Source organism: Chrysochloris asiatica, unplaced genomic scaffold (genome assembly GCF_000296735.1).
Source record: "Chrysochloris asiatica unplaced genomic scaffold, ChrAsi1.0 scaffold00074, whole genome shotgun sequence".
NCBI classification, from domain to species: Eukaryota; Metazoa; Chordata; class Mammalia; order Afrosoricida; family Chrysochloridae; genus Chrysochloris; species Chrysochloris asiatica.
The window spans coordinates 2,872,884-2,879,610 of record NW_006408592.1 but is presented as its reverse complement, the minus strand read 5'-3'; the positions used below and the strand labels follow the sequence as shown (position 1 = coordinate 2,879,610).

At 36.1% G+C, this 6,727-nt stretch overlaps 1 pseudogene; it reads left to right on the top strand.

The window, feature by feature from the left end:
* The first annotated feature begins 2,238 nt into the window (after nucleotides 1–2,238).
* LOC102836957 overlaps nucleotides 2,239–6,727 on the top strand; it is a 9,933-nt pseudogene continuing 5,444 nt past the window's right edge.

Sequence of the window (6,727 nt, the reverse complement as noted above, 5' to 3'; positions counted from 1 at the left end):
GAGCTTGAACCACCGACTTTGCAATTCAAATGACTTTGCTGTCTGACTCATTAGCCTACAGCGCCACACCAGGACTCCAGTAAATTCTATACATAGCGTGATATAGTGTGTCAACTTGACAGGACCAAGATTCTCAGTGGTTTAGCAGTAGAGATGTAGTTATCCCCATGATGAGATCTAACATAACATAATTAACTCTATGATGAAGTCTGTTATGAGCAACCAATCAATTCAAAGGAGGTTTCCTTGGGGGTGTAGCCTGTTCCAATATACTGGACACTCAGGCAAAGTGTGCTTGCTTTCTGCTGGGTCTTGTTCTTGCATCTGGCTTATCCTCCAACTTCCAGTTCTTTGAACTTGAGCCAGTAGCCTGCTCTATTACCTGCCAATCCTGGGACTCATCAGCAGGCTGTTCTCTGATTGTCTTACCTACTTACCTGCCTGCCTGCCTGCCTGGTTCATCTGACCTGGACTTGAGACTCTCCCATCTCTACAACAGTATGAGCCATTTCCTTGATATAAACTTCTCTTTCTATATACATATATAAGATTCATTTGTTTCCTTCTCTAGAGAACCCAGCCTAAGATATACAGTAAGACTGTAAGTTGAATCATTAAAACATATAAAAATCCCATGCAAAGTCACTAGACAAAGATATTCCAGAAAAAAAAATGGGCAAAGAATATGACAAGTAAATCCACATAGTCAATGAACATGGAAACAATGTTGAAATTTATTAGTTTTCTGGTAACTGGAGAATACATTAAAAATGAAACACCATTACACCTATTAAATTAAGTTGGCAAAAATTAAGGAGATCTACAACACCTATTTCTGATATACATGCATTGCCAATAGAAATATAAAATGTGAAATGAATGTGACATCATTTATTCAAATTAAGAACATACATACTCTAGAAGTCAACAATGCCACTGCTGAGAAAATATCTTATGGAATAAAAACTTAGTAAATCTGAATGCGTGTACAGGATGGTGACTGAAGTGTATTAATCACAGGGACACAAAACTTAAAACAATACATTCCCATCAAAAGGCAAAGGCCTGGATAAATTATGCTGTACCATCATTACACCCTCACGTGGTGCTGTAGGATAATGCACTGGATGGCAAGGTCAGTCTGAACTGCAAGGTCAGTGATTCAAACACACCCGCCACTCCTCAGAAACCCTATACAGTGTCAATATGAGTCAGAACCAACTCAATGGCATTTAACAACAACAGCAGCTATCATTGTGAAATTACACACTCCTCAAAAGATGAATTAAAGTTATCCCAGTCAACTTGAGGATATATTTATATATGTGAATATTTTTTAAAAATTATTTTTAAATCTGTATATATATGTGTGTGTGTCCATGTGTGTGAGCATGCTCTAGCAAGTATATGTATATAAACCCATATATATATACACACTTGTAATATATACTACATAAGTGCAGAATAAATAAGAATACAGACTTGTTTACATGGGTTACCATGTACATAGGAGGGTAGTGCTGATGCAAATATTATGCAAGAAGTAAGTGAAAAAGAATACATATCAAAGTGGTGGGGAATACTTTAAGAACTGTACATGGAATAAAATAAAATCTATTTTATGACAAGTATGCATTTATGTAAAATTATGTATATGTGTGGGAGTATGCATCTAGAAACTGAATAAAAATAATTTTTGGAAAATTTTAAAATAGAAAAAGCAAATACATAAAAGCCTAGAAAAAAATATAGAAGACTTAACTAATTCTAGTATGGAGAAGGACTTTCTGAATACAAAGTAAAGAAGAAATCATAAAGGGAAAAAAGTGATATACAGTATCACATAAGATTGCAAATATTCTGAATGTTTAAAATCACCATAAACAGCACTATAAACAAAATTAGTATCCATAATAGAAAGACTAGGAAAAATGCAACAAGTATGACAAAATGTTGTCATGCTTGATAAAATGCTCTTGCAAAACAATGATACTAGTGCCACTTACAAAAAAATGGACAAAGGGCTTGAATGAGTCACAAAAGAAAAATAAATAGCCAATAAAATAATAATATTAAAAAATTAATTAAAAACAATCTAATCTCATTAATAAAACGCATGTAAGGATCTCTCCTGCTGGGAACTGGTGATGGTGGCAGCAGTGGGGAAGGGGAGCAGTGCTCCCAGTGGGGCTGGGTGGGTGGGGGCGGGAAATGACAGGGAAGGTGGATAGGGCCGCCATGGAGGACAAGGCGTTCTCCATGGAGCTGGACCAGTGGGTGGAGCAGCTAAATGAGTGTAAACAGCTGAACGAGAACCATGTGTGGACACTGTGTGAAAAGGCTAAGGAAATTTTAACAGAAGAATCAAATGTGCAAGAGATTCATGTCCTGTTACCATTTATGGAGGTATTCATGGTCAATTCCATGATCTTATGGAACTCCAGAATGGATGGGAAATCACCAGATACAAACTATCTAGTCATGGGTGACTATGTAGACAGAGGTGGAGACTGTGACTCTTCTCATGGCATGAAAGGCGTGTTATCCAGAATGCATTACAATATTGAAAGTAAACCACTAATGCCGAAAAATTACCCAAAGTATTTGGCTTTTATGATGAATGTCTTCAAAAGTATGGAAATGCCAATGTTTGGAAATATTTTACAGATCTAATGGATTATCTTCCACTTATGGCTTTAGTAGATGGACAGATAATCTGCCTCCAAGGTGGCCTCTCTCCATCCATAGATACACTGGATCATAGAAGAGCCCTAGATCATTTACAGAAAGTTCCACATGAAGGTCCAATGTGTGATCTGCTATGGTCAGATCCAGGTAATCATGTGGTGGGGTATTTCTCCACGTGGTGCTGGCTATAGTTTTAGACAAAACATTTCTGAGACATTTAACCATGCCAGTGGTCTCATACTGGGTTCTTGTGCTCACCAACTTGTAATGGAGGGATATTACTGGTGTCATGATCGGAGTGTGGTTACCATTTTCATTGCATCCAATTACTGTTACCGCTCTGGGAACCAGGCTGCTATCATGGAACTAGATATTTGAAAATATTCCTTCCTTCAGTTTGACTCAGTACCTCATAGCAAACTTCAAGTAACCGGTGCACCCTTGACTACTTCCTATAAATTACTCCAGGGAAAGCCTTCCTTTGCATGTGGCAGTATACTTGGCTTTTTAACATATATGTATGTATGTATATATACATATATATTTAAACACACAAAAAAAGACAACCTAATTTGTGTGCTTCTATAACAAATTGGGATCTGTCTTAGCATTAACCCACATAATGGACCAAAATGTGCCATTCTAATGATGAATATTTTAGCATAATTCAGACTGAAATTCAGTATAGAAGTATGTTCTAGATCAATTTGTATGCTGTATTTATAATTACCATTTTCCTCTGAACCATTCAAACAAAAAAGGTAACTAATTCTGTCTTCTCCTTTGCACTTAGTTGAAATTTTAGTTATAGTGTTTAAATGGCATGGATTAATAAAGTTAGAGTTTTTTTGTTTTATTTTTTAATTCACAAGCTAACTTCCAGTTAATCTATGATTCTTCATTTTATTGAAATGTATAATTAACTGAAGAAAAGATTCTTCTTGGGAATATGCTGTCATAACATTTAAAGAAATTTCCCTTCATTTAAACTAACTTACTATTTTATGTTGATCTGAATATTTCTGTATATTTGTCATGACAGTGTTTGCATCCTATTCGGTGTACTGAGCAAATTAACTCCATTTTAAACAAAAACTACATTGATTTACAGTGGTATGCATTGAATGAAAAGTTCAGTATTGAAACCTGAGGTAAACTGTACCTATAATAGACCATTAAAAGTGAGGTAAACTGTACCTATAATAGACCATTAAAAGTATGAAATATGAATTATATATTAATAATATAAAATGTCACAGAGCTGGAAAGAAATTTTTTTAAACTGGAATAAATTGGGTTGTCTACAAAAAAAAAAAAGCATCTAAGGAAAGCAACAATTTTATTGGTAATTTTACAAAATAATTAAACATTATAAATTAATGTCACTAGGGTGTACAAAGATAGCATTTTCAAGTACTAGTGGTAGTATTTTTTTGCAAAACATTGACAATCTGTATGCAGGGCACTAAAAATGTTCATACGCTTTAACTTAGTAATTAAATTTCTAAAATTTCCTGTAATGAATTAACAGAAGGACACATGGTTTGTATGCATGAATGACCATTACAGCATTATTCATAGCAGATAACTAGAAATAACCTAAATATTAAATGGAGCACTGCTTAAATAATTTCCAAATAATAGATTATTATTATAATGCCACAAAATATACAATCATGTCATTAATGTCCATGACACATTCTTTGAAATAAAACGTTATGTGACTTGGATGTTGTATGAACACCATATCATAGTCTGGTACTGATATGTCTTTAAGCATTTCAAGCACGCTTCATACCTTCGCAGTGATCATCAGCATGCTGAGAGGGACTCCTTTTGGTTTTAGTCCTCAATCCATTTCCTTCGCAATTTCTCCCTATCTAATATAGGTCCCTCTCTCATTTTGACTAACTTTATAGCTTTTATATCCTCAGTACTGGACTTTGAATCACAAGGTTAGCAGTTCAAACCACACTGCTCCTTGGAAATCATATATACCATCACTATGAATCAGAATAGATTTAATGGCACTTAACAACCACACCAAACTGCTTTGAGAATTTTTGTTTTTGTCTTTGAGGATCATCAGGATTGTCAAGCGTGACACTCCTCAGTCACAAGCAATAACATTCACTGATTTTCCAATTTTGTGTTGTTTAAAAACCTTTTGTTTATCATCCAAATCAATACCCTCTTATTGCTATCACTAGTACTGGTATTGCTACATTGGGGAACCATGATACATTTCACAGTAATATTTTCAAACAACACTAGAGAAACACATGATATTCAATAGTGGAGCCACTCCCTATACGTGGAAGCATGCACAGTAAGCATTTTACATGGAAAGCACAATACAGTACATAGATAAGCCAGTACCATAGGTGTCTATTATGACTATCAAAACAGATATATTATAGGTATATAAGTGGCCCTGATCCAAGCCATGGTATTTGCAATAGCTTCATAGTCATGTGAAAGTTGGGACAGAGAATAAGGAATACCATAAAAGAATTGATGCATTTGAGTTATGGTGTTGGAAAAGAATATTAAATGTACCATGAACTGTCAGAGAACAAACAAATCTGTGCTGAAATAAATACAGCCAGAATGTTCCTTAGAAGACAGGTGAGCCTTGTCTCCCATACTTCAGGCATGTTATCAAGAGGGATCAGTCCCTGTAGCAGAACATCATGCTTGATAAAGTGGAGGGTCAGTCAAAATGAGGAAGACCCCTAATGAGATGGACTGGCACAATGGCAGCAGCGATGGGTTCATGTGTAACAACAGTTGTGAGGATGGTATACAGCCAACAGTGTTTCATTCTGTTGTGCACAGGGTCACTGTAAGTAGAAACCAGTTCGATGGCACCCAATAACAACAACAATTTACACTGTACCATTATATGCCTGGAGTTCTGGTGTGGCACTGTGGACTAATGCGCTGGACTGCAAGGTCAGTTTGAACTGCAAGGTCAACAGTTCAAATTCACAAGCTATTCCTTGGAAACCCTATACAGGGTCGCTATGAATTGGAACTGACTCAATGGCACTTAACAACAACAACAACAATTATATACCCAGCAGTGCAATTGATTTGTATACCAGACACATCAAATACATGTGGTACATGAGGGAAGGTACTGCATTCACTATGTCCCATTCCTCAATAAGGATTTTTGAATTATGTTATAATCTTATGGGACCATGGACATACCACAGCATCCACACAAGTGCAAGTCAAAAAGAACAAAATCACAGAAATCATTATTAAACAAAAGTAGCAAAATATAAAACTATTATTTCTTGACATATCTTCCATCTATGTCTATGTTGTTAAGTGCCATTGAGTCCATTCTGACTCACAGTGGTTTCCAAGGAGCAGCTGGTAGGTTTGAACAGCTGACCTTATGGTTCGCAGTCTAGTGCTAACCCTACAGCACCACACCAGTAGTCCATCTAGGACTACACACTTTAAAAACAAACTTATTGTGAATGGAGTGAAGGTTTTAACAGAGCAGATCTCCAGTTTTATATTCAACAAATCACACTTTTTGTTTCATCTTAATGACTGCAATCCTCTCAATGTAATATCATTTAACCCACTTCTTCCCTGTGATTCATGCTTCCATTCCTCTTTCCTTTCCAACTCTTCTGAATTTTGTCCTTAGGTATGTGCTGCCCTTTTTATCTTGAATGGTTGACTATTCTATGGTGTGAATACCTCTCTAGTATTGTTGTCCTCCCCAACTCCATGCCCCATATATTTATCTCCTGTTAGATTGAAAAATGTGCCATGAGGGTGAGATCTGAAGGGTGACTGAGGTCATGGTCTCAGGTTCCTCCAGTCTGTTTCTGGCCAGAAAACCTCGTCTTTGTTTTATAATTTTAAGGTTTGTTCTACATTAATACTACTCATGTGTCTATTTGTCAGACTGTGGAGCTTGCAAGTTGTTGTGATTCTGGAATGCATGACACGGGTATTTTAAATACAGCAGAGTCTCACACAGTAGATAGGCTTCAGCTGAGCTAATAAGATA